Raw genomic sequence first — 16,399 nt, 5'->3', positions numbered from 1 at the left:
AATCAGGTATCCGTCTGACTGACCACAGCAGTCTGGAGCTGTGGGTAGAAATTGCAGTGTAAATATATCCAAAGTTGAACTAGGATGGAAAGGCTGCCATTTGGCATTGACAGTGCCAAATGGCATAAGATTTTTGAACAACATCCAAAATTGATCTAAAAGGCAGATCCTTTACAGCTTTGCATCTTACATAAAAAACTAAGTATGCAATTACACTTAGTTTTGAAATAATACCTTTTCCTCCGTGCCTTCTCCTGAAATTCAAAGGTGTTTGGACTTCAGATTTAAATTTTTACCTATAACTAACAGTAGTACTATTTAATTGTGCATGTTTCACCAACATGACTGTTTATTAATGAGTATATAACACCTTCAGGGTCTTCTAAGGAAAAGGATATACAGCTTTATGAAGCCTGATTCAGACAGCAGGAATGCAGGGAAGCAACCAAGTGAGTAAACCTCAGATGAAGGATTATCCTTATTTTCTCAAGGATTTAATTCCAGCAAGGAATTGAACTAGTGACCTTCACTTCCTTACCACCTCCTGCTGCCCAGTCAGATAAAAATCTATAGGATTGGGTTTAGTTTATCAAGACTTCTCTCAAGAAGTAGTCGTCACTTTTGGACAAGAGGCCAAGCACAAGAATTAAGTCTAAAGGTCAATTTTCTGAGACAACTCTAAGTACCTATGAATAACTTATAACAGAGGCAATATCCAAACTGTGGCTATTACATCAGCATAGAAATAAGCTTGCCGTAAATTCAGAGAATGTTTACCTGCGGAAAGAAAGAAAAGGAAATGGTAAAGATTACAAAATGGCGTTTCCAAAGACAGAAAAAAGTATGAACCTACTTGCAGAAAAATGTGTGATATCTAAATCACTAGACACCAAAACATACCCTTTGTGTGTGCGCAAGCTTTTAAATTAACAACAATGCTTGAAAAGAGAGAATCCAGTAAATAGGCCTTTTCCAGAATTTAAAATCTACACTTTCTGCCTTTATATAGAGGGTCAAGTATGCAAATAGGGTTGCAGCTGTACTGAAGTCAAAGGATCTCAACCAAGTGATGCCAGTTGAGGACCTGGTCCATACAGATCATTTAACCAGATCTTTCTTTCATTCAGTGTAAAATACGATAAATTCCACTGAAGCTAATGGGATACAAATTCTGACTCCAAGGAACACCTTGTTAGATTGTATTTTCTATATATAAGCCCAAAGGAAAACTCTAACCTCAGAACAATTGTGTCAATTTTAGATTCCAGGCTTCATGATCTCACATATCCCACTTTATGGTCATTACACTAAAGACCATGAAGTTTTTCATAATTGTGAGCCTATCTAACACCATGATACTGAGCTTGCAACAGTGGTAAGGATCAAGACTTCTCCATTCCCTCTGAAATCCAAGCCTAGATTGTTTCAGCAAGTTTTTCAATAAACCAGTTGTTTTCAAATGCTACAGTTTGATCTGACAAAACTGCTGTCAAGGCTGGGAATCAAGTTAAATCCAGATCAACCCAGCACAAAAGTTGTCACAGGGAAGGGGGAGGGGGAAGAGAAATAAATAAGAGAAATAAACAAACAGGTGAGCACTAAGGTAATCCTATACCACTGACCTGCTGAATGACAGGCAAAGAATAAGTTGTATACAGTGACTGAAGAACAGAAAAAAACCCACATGATTTCCAATATCGTCAATAGTTGTTACTATATCAGACAGTATTCCTAGAAGCACTGCATATCTATTCTTAGCCATTCACTTACATTTCTATTACTAAATGAAAATACTTCAGCAGTACATATCATTTTAAATAAGCATCACCACTGACAATAAGTGAATGCATCTTTTTTTTCTTTGGGGGGGGGGGGCAAGGAGGTTCAGATTATCAAATCACATTTGACTAATATTTCCATATATATATCCTTAATGTTGATGCTTGTGCTGTGAAGCCCTTACTGAAGCCAATTAGTGAGTACGGAATTCAGAAGCAGCAATTACGAAATATTCTCACTTAAAATACCTAACCAGTTACTTTTGCTGACTTGAGTAACAGTGACTCTTACATGAACGCTAATTGAAGACAATAAGATCTATACTAAGACATGATACTGCTGTCTCTTAAACTACTATAAATCTAAAGAAATTTCAGTGAAGTACTGAACTTACATTAGGGAAAAAAGTATAGCAAGAACATAAATCTGACTTAGTACTATTACAGAATTTTCATGTAAAACAATCTCTGAATAAAACATAAATGATGCAATCCTGATGACCAGGGAAAAGTTTAGATTTTCCTGCAGAACACTACTGTACTACTGTATTGCAGATTTTCCTGTAGAACACTATCATACCAAAGTCAAATAAAAACTCCAGGATGGTAATGTGTCAGTTTAAAGACTATGTTTAAATACTTCCAACTCATACAAGTTGGCTAACATTACACAACTTCCAAACTGTTGCTGAAACAGCATATCTGTGCTACTTCACAGCAGGACAAATATCAGGTTAGCAAAGACTGCACAAGTCACATTATCAAAGACATCTAGGAACAAAAACAGAGCCTGTAATAGGTAAGTGAGTTTTAACCACTTTCAGATCTAAGTACTTTGTGAGTTAGGACATAATAGGAAATGGAAGAAAAACGTGTTTCACCACACGAAGGTATATCAAGGTACTGATGCTATATTCACAGGTACTTCTCCATTAGTACCACACACTAATAAATGTCAGAAAGGACTTTTTCTTAGGCTTTTCAACTCCAATTTGGCATCTTATTAGGTGGTAAAAAAGAATTTCTTTTTTTTATTAACAGTGTCTAAGTTGGCAATAACTTACTTTTCTTCTGCCTACAGTAAATGACCAGCAACCTGATGTAGCCATGCATTAGGTGGTCTTGTGTTTCAAACCACAAACAAGAAGCTGAATAAGCAAAACTAATACAATCATGTTGTGGAGTAACTGACAGTTACTCACTTAAACAAGAGCTAGTGATTTCTCAGCTTCTACTGACATTCTGTGTTCTTTAATGGTTAGAAAACAGCTCCATGGAGATGAGAGCTATGAGCTTCTACCATTTAATGATCCAGAATCTGCTTCTTATCTTATTTTTATGCCAATATCTCTGATTAATTCACTTTTTTTTCATTTTTGCAATTTACAGTAGGAAAAGCCTACCTAAGTTTCTGCTTTCAAGATCAAGAAATCTGAAGTTTGGAAAAAGAAGATTATTGCTTATTTCTGGCTTTCCCATTACATTTTACTTTCTCTCACCCTGTGTTAACCACAAGTATTAAAAGTTACACATTAAAGGAGTAATGTTTAAGCTGCAGAATCTCATCCACTCAGAAAAATGCAGGTGCCACAAACTGCTGCTGGATGAGCTCCATAGCTGATGGAAAGCTGGTACAAAAGTTGCATCAAGACCTTTCCTGCCCCCTAAAAGCAGCATAGCTGAAACACTACTTTTTCAGGGTGTTTCTCAGCTGGTATATCTCTCTCTTGATAATTGAATCAGAGATGACCAGAAGCCTTATCCTGTAAGGCTACAGATTTGCACCATCCACAGAACAAAGTTCAACCACATAATGAGAAAAGGAGTCACACACTATAACCATTGTCTATTATTGATAGAAGTCTAATGTATTTGACATCCTAAAGCTTTTTATTCACCTCTTCCATTATTCTCTTTCAGTATATTCATTTTGCAGACATATAGTTGGTCTCAAACATCTCAGTCAAGTATTGGTCCTTTCTAAAGTAACTTTAGCTGAGATTTTTTCCCCTTAAAATTGTAGAAATTATCATTTCTGCTTAGTTCATTAGTTTTCTTGTTTTGTTTTAACTAAAACTTCAGGCTTCCACCATAATGAAATTGTCTGCTTTCTTACAAAAACACCATATTTATAAAGCAATATAGCTGAAGATATGGCATGACTTTGACATTTGCTGCCACAAAAAGGGAACAAATCAAATGCATCCTTAGTGTAGCTTTAAAATTTTCAGAAAAACACACTTACATTTAACTCTAGCTTACCATTCCCAAAATAGTAAGGAGTAATGTTTTACTTCATCTTTCTGAACTCCCGTTTTTTTACTTAGTACTAAAAATAGAGCTTAAGTGGAACTCAAATGATAGTTAAGTCTTGCATTAGAAAAAGTATAAATGTCACTGCTAGGGGATTAATGGAGAGAAAGTCCTAACATTCCTGCCGAAACATTGTTTCAAGCAATAACTTGCAATATAACGGTTGTTAATGCCCATAACACAGGCTTATAAGGTTGTCCGTTTAAGATAATTTTATTTGATATTTCAATTTTAAGTTCATTAGCAGCCTCCTCAGAAATGCCTGCATTCCTAACAATTCAACTAGTCTTTAGAACAACCCATTAGCCTCTCCACCCACTTCACACCGACCTATACCCTTTCCCAGAAATAGCTCTGGGAACTGAAGCTTAGTCAAATAGCCTTTTTAAATATCACTTTGCCAAAAAAGACTTGTTATTATGAACTGGGTGCTTTCATTAAGCTTGCTTTGCCTTTTACATTCAAATCTCAAATTTAGGAGGGGGCGTTGGAGAGGTAAGGACTGGAAAGAAGAAGAGATCTGTGACTTTATGTAGCAGCTTAATTTGAGTTTGAGGCATTTTTAAATGTTTCTCTATCAGTCTGCCAGAATTTCCAGAGAGAAGCTCAAAAACAAAACAAAAAACCCACCAACACCTAAAAACACCAGAGGGCTGTTGCCACTAGGAAAATGAAACTGCTGCATTTTAACACTGCAGTACAATCAGTACAATTTCATCAGCTCTACAGAAGCTTAAATAAAACGGACTGCGTTATAAATCCTCTGCAAGCACAGCATACAGCATCATACTACATAGTATTACTCAGTGGCATTTTGCTTTACAAATCAGGAACACATATCCTTAAGGAAAGAAGCAACAAAGTGAGTGTGGCCACAAATTGTCAAAACGGAAACATCAACAAAATTTGTCTGTGTTATAGGATAGTTAAAATAAATTTAGTGATAAATTGCAACCACAGATTTCAGCACATCTGTATCAAGATTATGATAATCAAAAAGCAGCAACGGAAGACAAATACAAAATAAAAAGGCATCACTCCCCCAGAAAAAAAAGCATGCTATACCCCTGAGGTGGTGAAAACAAGATACTGAATAAAAGGAGACTGTTTACATGATATACACTTGCAAAAAAATGGTAAATTTGGGCCTAAAACAGAGTTATTCCAGAAAATGCAGTAATCATGGTCTTTCAATATTGCCTAAAGCACAGATACTACCATGCTAATTCTATCAGTCCCTGAATGGAGGTCTCTTAAGTCTAGTTTTAGATCACAGCATTATTAAAACTGAACAAAAGGGAAAAACAAACAAAAACAAACAAAAAAACACACTGGTTTGCAACTAACTGAGCCGATGGCAGAGCCAGTTAGGGCACAGGAAGATATTTTGAGATATCTTTCTGTGAGTAGACTGCCTTCTAATAGCACAATGACATGAACAGAATCTGTTTCATATAAGTGTCTCTAGTACTGCTGCCCCATCACCCAGCTAGGATTCTGCATTATTTTATGGAGTACATATAGAGATCCAATTTTTTGAGAACCTTTAATGCAATGGGAGCTGAAAAGCATACAGTAATCTTTCACAACAAATTTTGAACTCTACAAGATCAAGCACAGGTCGGCATTTTGTAAATACAAAGGAAACACCCACCCCTAACACCAAGTTATAGGCACAGTAAGTGTGCACTGCATTATGTATACAAAGGCTTGGCTTACTCGCATTGACTTCTGCCTGATGTACAGCCTGTCCACCACAGCAAATCAAGGGCAGAAGTCTCACTGGTGCAAATGAACAATCTGGGTGAAGATAGGGAAGTAGAGACCTTGGAACTGGGCAAGACTCCTAGTATTCTCATGCACTTACTCAACCCTCATGCAGCATGCACTGCCCTATTTTCAGGGCTGCATGTGGCAGGAGATACAGCAGTGTATCTTTCTGAGGCAAAGTCACTCCTCCAATCACGATGTAGACATTTTTCCAAGATTCTTTGCCACATCATGCTTACAATTCCCACCAGTTCAATGAAGAGAACAACATATATAGCAGTGAAGTTTCTCTGCCTTGGTGAACCCTTCATAAGTTTCCAGTACACAACAACAACGCTTATGCTTGCTTTTCTGTGAAATATTTATATGAATTGTTGAGAAGCAGTCCATAGACCACCTGGTTTCCTAGGCCACAGGTTCTAAACCACTGAGTAAAAACAATAAAGTCTCCATGGAGCTGAAGAGGCTCTCAGCTGTCACTCATTTAATTTAATGGTGATAAGAGCAATGGTGATACAGTGCTATGACACAGTTTCAGAAACCATGCCCACTGCTGCAGCATTTCCCCTAAGCAGGAAGGGCCACCTGATAAGATGATGGCTGCCCCAACCATGCTTGACTATTGCTGTTCCTAGCTAAAGCACAGTAATGCCAAACACAGGACTCTTTCTACATGCTGAACATCACTGGAGTCCTGTTGGGTTGGGCATATGATTGCATACTTTCAGCAGCAGATTTTCTCAATTATTCCAATATTTGCCTGCCTTTACTTGCCTGTCAGCTGAGCAGACTGACTTCTGCTTTAAGGATGAAAGACAGTAATTTGTAAAATGCTGTGTCCATATTTTCAGTTTGAATTGAATTCGCTTACAGTATCATTCCACTTTGTGCTCTAATTTGTTTAAATATTCACTGCAGAGGAGATGTATTTCTAGGCTCCTCTTAACTAGAACACTGCCAGAGGTCTGCCTCCACTATCAATGAGAAACTTGCTTACGGGTCACAGCCCACTCTCAGAAAAATTTGAGCAAGGTCTTGAAGCCATGGGTGTAACTGGAGTGTGGAATTTTTTCTAGTAATGTCTTCGGCACTATCAGAAAACAATCAGAAGAAAAAGTGATGTAATTTCACAAATATGAGCTGTCAAATAAGCCACAGACCCCGAATAAAAGCAGCATAGAACAGAACCCCGAAACACTATGGCCAGATTTTTTTTTTTAAATAATCACCAATTTTAATCAGCCTTTACTATTTAAGTCGGTGGGAAGTCTGAAAAAAATGCAGATTATACCAATTTTAAAGCTAGTGAGAAAAAAAACATTTGTGGCTGTTGCAGCTTACAAAGCAGGAAGATTCTTAAAAGCTGTGCCACTCATGGCCATGCCTTTTCAAAAAAACAAACGCCTGTGTTTAATAGGGCTATGGCACTTGTGTCATTGCCAAGTTCTACTATAATACTTGGCTTTGTCTTTAGCAACCATTTCTGTATAGACTGGCATCGTGAACGCACAAACAGCTCTCAGTGTTCCTCTCAGCTTTCTGCAAAAACGGACTACTTCAAATACTGCCACTGTACCAAAATGGATACATAGAGGAAATGCAGGGAGGGCTCCCTTCTTCCCACACTCCCATCACTGAGCTCATCTTGCAAACAGAAAGAGACCTGGTTCTAGCCTCCATCCACACTGCTTTGCATTGCTACAACAACAGAAATTAGGCAGAAATCCAGATTGTTAAGATGGGTGGGGATTTATCCTGCATTAGGGAACCCCATTGCAGTTTAATGCCACTCTTCATTCCCTACTTTAGTGTAAGGGTCTTAGCCAAGATGAGGGAAAATGCCTCAAGAGCAGCTGTATGCCAGCAATCCCAATATGCCATAGCAGTGGTTGAGGACTACTGTCATGAGCATCATAACCAAATGCCATTCTAAGAAATTATGCTGAGGAAGCAAAGTTTAGATGTTCAGGCTGGTAGCCTGTAATTCCCCCCTTGGCTTTGTAATACACTAGCCAATTTCAACCAAGTTTGACAGAGGAAGGGAAATCTCAAAGATTCTGTAAGTTTTGTCAGAAACGCTGAATGTCTGGTAGAAAGACATACAAATATATGTTCCCATAAAGGAAAGGACAGTTATGATTTAGTCCTTACTGTATACTCACAGCAAGCAACAAGGTGAACAGCCAACAGTGACAGCTCCAATTCTTAGCCAAACCCTTTCCTTAATTCCTTAATTTTAGGAACAGGTGGCAATTTATTAAAAGGACCCCACATAGCCACTGGATGAAACTTACTCAGGGCAAATGGCCAGCAGCATCCATAAGTAATCCAAGCCCTTGGCAGCATGGAATAACACAAGGCATAAGAAATATTTAAACATGCCATACAGCATGTTTCACTCTACGAGGGTCTGAAACTTAAAAGTTATATCTTTACCTGCTTAAGTTCAAGTTTTAATTCAAATGTTTGCATTTAAGTATTCTTGGCACAGTCGTGTGCTATTTAGCTCAACTGTTAGCAGAATGAAATACTGTAAAGAAAGCTTTTTCCTGATGAAACAATCAGAAAGGTCTTGCACTTTTAAAAGCAAGTCATAACTCACCATCAGCTCACGTTCAACTGCTAACACATCATTACTGGTCTTCCTCAAACTACAGTATCACCATGTTAAGGAGCTAAAATCATGAACCAGGGCTACAGCATACACCACGCTGGACAAACATGACAAAACACTGCCCTTCCCATAGTTCCTCAGGAGAACATCCAAGTAAAAATACAGCATCCACATTGACAACTACATAAAAATATATGTAAGGAAAAAAAGGGAAAGAAGAGAAAGCCATGAAATTCTATAAGAATTTCCTGCTGGGTCAATACGAAGACCTGGTACATTTTCATCTTCAGTGATGGACAGCTGTTCAACCTTGAACAGATCCAAACAAAGGTCCAGGAATAGGCTTCAGAGGGACAATAGAAAAGGAATACATTTGTGATCCAGACCAGCTTGCTTCACCCAGATACCAGCTCCTCTATTACTTTTGTTCCAATCAATAGTGCTTTTAATAGCTAAATGACAAGGGGACTGAGTTTACAGCACATACAGGCTGAATACATAGAAGAATGACCCCACAGAAGCAGAGCTCATTAATACATACGTAATGTAGATATCATTAAAAATATATATATGCAATCTCACAGATTTTTCTCCACTATTAAGCATACACTGCCAAATGGTAGCAAGGCAAAACTGCAAGAGCCTCAGGATATAAAGAGAGTATGTTGCTTGGTAAGTAGAAGCAGGCAGCCAGAAGAGCACTTACTAAATGGATGCCTGAAAATTGTTTTCCATCAACTTATTTTTTTATTTTTTTAACACTTAAGTTATGCACTTTACTGGAAGCATCATGCCTACAGTCCCCAGGAACTGAATTGGAACACAATAATATATAGCATTTGCATACCCTAAGCCACTTGATGCTGGCTTTCCTTTCTCCCCTGTTAACCCATGTACTGTCAGTTAATGGTACAAATGTTAGCACAGAGATCTTACCAGCAATCTCCCTCAAGTCAGTCACTGAAAACTTAACTATCCATTGCTTTTTCCATAATCCTTCATTATTGATTCAGTGATTATCAGTGCATGGAAGTCAGACATAAAACTGCAGAAGAGCCTGTTATCAGTGGTAAACTAAACAAGGAATTGATCGCTTCCAAGTCTCCCCTCACCCCTTCCAGCACCTCAAATTAAAAATCATGTATATTCGGCCTTCAGGAAATAAACAGGAAGAGTAAATATCAAAATACTAATGTGAAAACTGACAACTCAAAATATACTTTTTTATTATTTCCACTCCACCATTAAGCAACTAACCTACTCGTGTCGGTCTGAAGATTATTTCGCACTACTATGGAGGTAAGTGTCCCATTTGGAAGAGAATGTATGTGGGTTTGCTTAAAATATGCACAATATTCACCGTTTTTACTTTCTCTATATTGCTTTTACCTTCAGTCTCCCCATTGAAAACTAACATACTTAGTACTTAAACCCAATCTATCCCTTTCTAAATCCTGCTTCCTTTTGTTAATACTCTCTGCAATATTTTCAGCAGTTTATAGACTTTCATCTATTCTCCTCTAAAAACTGTATCACAATGTCGTCATAAAAAAAGGATGAACTCCTATGTTTGTACAATCTATAGGACAATGGAGACCTCACTGCTACTTGCGTAACAGATAATGCCAACTCCATGAAAAAAAGTTGAAGTCAATATAGTGTAATACATGTTTTTTTGAAGACAGCCAACACAATTCCCTATGTTCAACCCAAATGCCATTTAAAAGGTGTTTTTTTTGTTTTGTTTTGTTTTGTTTTCAAAATCTAGGTAGGAATGATGAAATCTTTTGTGGAAAGTACATGCGTATTTTTTTTTCTCCTCTGAACTTTATCACTAATGCTTCTGGTATACAAGCAGAACAAAAGAAATAAATAAAAATGTTAACATTCCTATTTAAAATTAAATCTAGAATAAGTCAAATGAAACTTGGTGAATATTAGTAAAATCTCAGAAGTTTGCATTTGAAATCAAATATTTTTGATTCAGTCATATTTGTATTTCTTTTAAAATACCCTTCTGGAAAACTTCACATCCTCTAAGCATGGGTGCCCCTGGGAATCATTTTGAAATGTTGCAGAAAATTAAATTTTCAATTTGCACTGCAAACATCAATGTTGGAATTACTTGCACAGCTATCCAAATACAGAAGAGCTATGTGACATATCCAGACTACACAAGAATGCAACTTAATCTTTGAATATCGATTAAGCACAATTAATCTATGAATGGCGTAAAGTAGTGCAGGAAAAGGATAAAAATAGCTGTTTGTCCAAAAATCTAAAATAAGAACTTAAAGGAAGTCACTCTCCACTTACAGACACTGCAGATGAAGATAGTTCAAGTTGATTAAGAATTCTATGTATAGCAAATTATTCACGTTAGTCTGCAGATCAATATGAATGTTTTATAAAAATAGAACTGTCCCATTTTCAGTTCCATGTGATCTCATCTTATTATAAGCAAAACAAGTGGCATTACAGTTTAGGATTGTTAAGCATCTTGGGTTTGTTTACAGCAAGCAAAAACAAACACAAAAATCATATTTTGGATATTTCTTAATGGAACAGCTCATGAAAAACATTCCTTCCTTACCTATTATGTGATCTTCCTCCTACTGAAATCAGCTCAACTTAAACTGACTTAACAAGGGCAACTTAGAATATCTCAGCAGCTAAAGAGAGGTACTCTATACTCTGAGCATCCATTTATGTCTCTGCATTGACATGAGCCGTACAGAAATCCACTTTCACGTTTCTATTTCTTCTTATTTGGACTGTTCTGCTACATGCATAATCTGTTACTCATGCAATGTCTCTTTTACTGCAGTAAGCATTACTTCCAAACTCATTTCCTTTCAAATTTCTTCTGAAAGCTACATGTCCTTCCCATCTAACATTTGTTCTATATTGCTTGCCTATTAATTTTGATTAAGATATCAACACTTATAAGCAACAGCAACTATTAACTAACTCTATGAAGGAGACAAAATTAAAGATTCCCCAAAATGTAACATATAAAATAAATGTATGACATACTGAAAAATACTGCAATGTTGGAGAATCCAAAATATTGACTGGCTGCACCACTGTGATTTACAAAAGCAAGTGTAAGTACCCACTCAAAATACTATGATTGCTATTCTTATGGAGCCACAGGTTTTCCAGAGATCAGAAGAAATTTCTGAAGGTAAATTTGATTAAGAAACATTTTAAATTTCTTTAGTCCCTCTCATCTTTCTACTCTAATCTTTCCCACTGCAGTAGTCCTAAAGCCATTAATGTAATGACAGAAAGCAAAAAAGAAAAAAAAGAAGAAAAAAAAGAGTTTGAACAGTGTGCGAACTTTATTTGTGAAATCACCACTTCCCCAGTTCCTGTGGGTGTTTGAAGTTTCAGTACATATATAGTCACATGATCCTACCCATTTGACAGGGCATCTGAACTTTCACGACTCTTAGATGAGAAAAGAAAAAACTAAAAGCCCGTTTCAATAGGTTTGGGATAATAGGCAACTAATATTGAGATAAAAGCCAGAAGATATGCCTGCACAGAGTTCAAGAAGAACGACGCCCAAAATTTGCTTTCCCTATAACTGGCAAACAGAAGCTTGCTGATAACAGATAAATCCATATAAAAAGAGAATGCGAGTTTGTTGTTCTGATTTTGAAGTCTTTATATCACTGTATCATTAGTTGTCAGAGACGCTGGCAAACAATACTTTCGTACAAACAGATAAGTTAACGAAAACAAGTTTTAAGAAACTTAATAACCTTTACTTGACAATTCTAATTCACTACATCATACTAGGCAACATTTTGTTAAAAAGAGATTAAGACCTCTATTGCAAATAACACTGCTTGCAATATTGTATTTCTGTAATTATCAACCACTTGCAGACCTCACAGAATATCATGACAAAGGATACAGATTCATTGTTTTGAAAGAGATTTTCATAATAAAAATATATGTGAAATTATCACTAAAGTATATGTGATTTGAAAAAATAAATTACAGTAAGGGAGTACTATGTTTTAAATTTCTAAAAACATATTCTCTCATAGACAGCTAAATTGCATGAAGGTGTACCCTTAGATTCTCTCTAGATGTACATTAAAAAAAAGTACAATTGTAACAATATAGATAAAAATGATGCACTTCCATTAGTCTACTTAACTAAGGAAATGAGCTTTGAGATCATAATATTTATCAACAGGCCACCTTTCAATTTCATTGAAGGTTCACAGAAACAATAAAAAGAATTAATAAATTTAGTTTCTGCCAGTGTAATGGAAACAAGTGGTTAGGCTATAAAGGACCAACCCTGTTCAAGGTCCCATTGAATAAAAAGCTAGTATCTTCACTAAGAACCTAAATTTAATGATTTATCTTCTTACACAATCCAATAGCATACTCCTGAATGTCCTACTGGCTTTTGTAGATAACCTGTTACACACAGAAACAGCTCTAAATTACAGTGCAAAATGCAAAAAAGGGATCCCTGTGCTTTTTTCCACTGCTAGAACTGCCATGAAATTCTAGTGGAATTCTTTGTATTGATGGCTGCAGAACAGGGCTTAAAGTGGAATGGAAGGAACAAGAAAAGATGGATTAGCAATATTATATTTTTCATCAAGTTTCTCTAAATGTGAGGAGGATAACTTCCATCTAGAGACTGTTTTATTACTGTTTTTGGAAGTTTCAACTGGACATTCACTTACTGATATAGCAAACAATGCTACTTAACGCTACATAAGTAATCTGCAAATAATACACATGAAAACCCACTGAAATGCTGAGATACTGTATGCAAAGATGAGAAATTGGAGTATTCCTTGTGAAGTAACTCACTACAGTCAATCTGAATTACTGTAGAATGCTTCAAGGGCAAAAGTGGTGTCCATGAAGCCATTAGAAAGATATGAACAAAATTAATCCTTTTTTTTTTTTTTTTCCTTTAAGGGAAGAGTAAGAAATGCATAAAAAGCTGAATTCACACAGAATTGTATGAAGAAGAAAATGCCAAGTGAAGAAGGGCCTGTTTAATGCATATAAGAAATTTAAAAGTGTTTCATGGTCACATGATTGCTTTTTAAAAAGCATACCGTTTCCACATATTATTCTAACACAACACATGTTCTTTTGCTCATTACTGTTAGTTACAATGAAACCCTCCTATAATTAACTGTAGAACAATGTAATTCAACAAAATTTAAATAAACTAACCTGTCCCCACACACCCATGTATATATAGTAGTCTTTTTTACACTGATATTTCTGTATAATAAAATGTTGTGCTCACAATAACTAAAAATACGCTACTGCTTGTATTCTTGTAAAACCATGCAAATACAGATTCCATGAGCTATTCATTTAGTTGCACAAAACAAGGGAGATGCTCTGAACGCAGCCTATTACAAAAGCAAACAGGTAACGGTCTTACTACTCTATTCTAAGCAAATAATACATGTTTAATTCTTATGTTGCATTATTCAAAATAATTGCCTTGCCCCAGCATCACTCCCACTATCAGCAGAGACCTAAGTGCACATGTTTCTCCACAGCATTGCTCCATGTAGTGCTTTTGTGACTTCCCTACCCAAGAGGCCTAAATCCCATCTTTGTGGCACTAGTCAGCAAGTTTTATGCCCTGGAAAGGAAGATTGCTCTCAGGAGCTTTGTATACTCTTTTTGAATTATAAGCAATGCCTTCAAAGAACAGTTGCTACCCACCAATTTGAACTGATGAGTTTTGCACATCTGTTTTGCCCACCCACAATCAGATGTCACAGCTTCTTCCAATGTCATAGATCTGGACCTCCTTGCAAGGACCAGTAGACTCCTCTTGGTAAACATCTTTTTCAGTCATTAATAAGGAAAACAGTGAGAGTTTCATGGAAAGCAACAAACCAGCGTTCTACTTACCATTAAATTTCCCCTTCTGTGGCAGCCTTTTAAGGCCATGTCAAACTGTGAACTCCTTCCCCAAGCCCTCTTCTTTTATCTCTTTCTCTTTATGAAGAGCAGGTAAATGCAATTAACTGATTTGTATAACATTAAATGTACCTGGGAGCAAAGCAAGAACTGCTTATCTGAAATAATTCAAGGTACAAGAATTCTTTAAATTAAAAATGATAGCTAGGAAGATCACTGCAAAATGGATAGGACCTTATACTTTCTTCCTGTTCACCATTACATTTTTCCAGATTTCTTTTCACATTTTCACTGTCATCCTCTCTCAAAAACAAAACAAAACAAAAAAAAACACCACGAGAAGAGAAAAACACAAACTTTATCTTCTAATCTTTCAGCTTTATACTCAAGCTGTAAAAGAATGAACTGCTGTTTTCCTTCTAAGGTATACCGTTGCAACCCCAATTTAAAGTTGCACACCATGACAACACAGGATGGTGAATCAGGCCCTGCGCTTGTTGTCCTCTCCCCGAAATGCTGCAGGTTCCCTGCTTATGCTTAAAAACAAGCAGGATTAGGACTAGCTACACATCACACTCATTCATACTACTCTGCATGCTCTCAAATGTGATTAGCACAGAAAATGCCAGAAGACCAGAAGACATCTTTTCCATATTTAGCCATGTATTGTTCAATACCAAGTTAGATTTCACCTCAGTGTATTATTCAGTTGATCAAGGGCGGGTATAGCAAGGAAGAGAGGCTGACATCAGCTACTTTTAAGCTTTCTCTTCCTCTTCTTCCCCACCCCCAGCTTCTATGACACTATTGCATTGTGCATTTATGTGCACTCATGTGTGCAACAGATCTATCTATAAAGATCTGTTATATGGTAAAATTATAGAATAAAACTTTCACCCTTGTCCAGCTGTTTGAATAACTGCGGAGGCCAAGAGCAGCAAGGCTTTAAATATATTCTCTTCTTCTCTGTCTACCCCCACCTCTCTAATCACTTCAGAGGAAGATAGGAAGATTAGCACAGGGGAAAAAAATAACCAAAGCTGCAGATAACCCTTCAGGACCATAGCGTCAGGCTATGTGATTTGGAGCAAAAGGTTAATGCAAGTGTATTTTCAGAAATCTCCAGACACAATTGTGTTTTAAAGGAGAGGGAGGGGTCCTGAGAAGGTGAGAGAGAAAAGGAAATGGTGATGAAGACAAAAATGAATTTGTCATTTAGAGCTGGCTCTTTGATCACCTGGAGTATTCAGGAAAAGACTGAATGCAGAAATAGGACAGTTTTATTACCCATACACTGCATTTTTTGGCAGAATATTTTCATTATCATCATCAGTAGAGATTTTAGTAAAAAAATAGTTAAATGAGTAAGGGCTTATTGAGCTATGCAAAGAATAAAGCTGGTATCCAGTGAGTGACAGATGCTACACTCAGCAGTGAAAAATATTCAGAAAAAATATAAATAGAAGTCACTTTCACAAAAAGACAATGTCATCTTCATCCATATCTGAACGGTTGCTATGGGGTTTGTGGAGAGAAGGGAAGGATGGGGTGGGTAATAATCAATCATCTCAGAAAAGCATTGCTTCTTACAGAGAAAGATCTGGATTTTGACTGTGTCCCTAAGAAAATTGCAGACTGCAGAGCTGCTGCCACGCAGGGCAGTGAGGAAGCAGGCAGAGCAGAGGCAGCAGCTGGGGATGGAAACGCCTATTAAATCCTTTAGACAACAGATGGGCAAAGCTCGGCTGGGTTTAAAAAAAAAAAAAAGAAAAGAAAAAAAAAAGAAAAACCCACAACACAATGCATCATGTTTTATTGTCCCACAATGAACAACACTTAACACCCACATGCCCAAAGAAGCCCCCTATGGCTGATCTTTCCCTCTCCCTAAATTATAATCTTGATTCTTAAACCACTTGGGAGTGAGGGGGGTCCCAAACCAACGAATTTGCCAGATCCCACTGTTTATTGCACCTGTTACTATGAGAGGGAA

General features: G+C 36.9%; 1 protein-coding gene across 10 annotated transcripts in view; it reads right to left on the bottom strand.

The window, feature by feature from the left end:
• The window catches only part of BRSK2 (BR serine/threonine kinase 2), a 270,165-nt gene that overhangs the window by 252,320 nt on the left and 1,446 nt on the right, over window positions 1-16,399 (bottom strand). The gene's annotated exons all lie outside the window — the stretch shown is intronic.

This window comes from Tinamus guttatus, unplaced genomic scaffold (assembly GCF_059628265.1).
Source record: "Tinamus guttatus ecotype Peru unplaced genomic scaffold, ASM5962826v1 Tinamus_guttatus_pri_ptg000240l, whole genome shotgun sequence".
In the NCBI taxonomy this organism is placed as follows: Eukaryota; Metazoa; Chordata; class Aves; order Tinamiformes; family Tinamidae; genus Tinamus; species Tinamus guttatus.
This window is presented reverse-complemented; position numbering and strand designations above follow the sequence as displayed.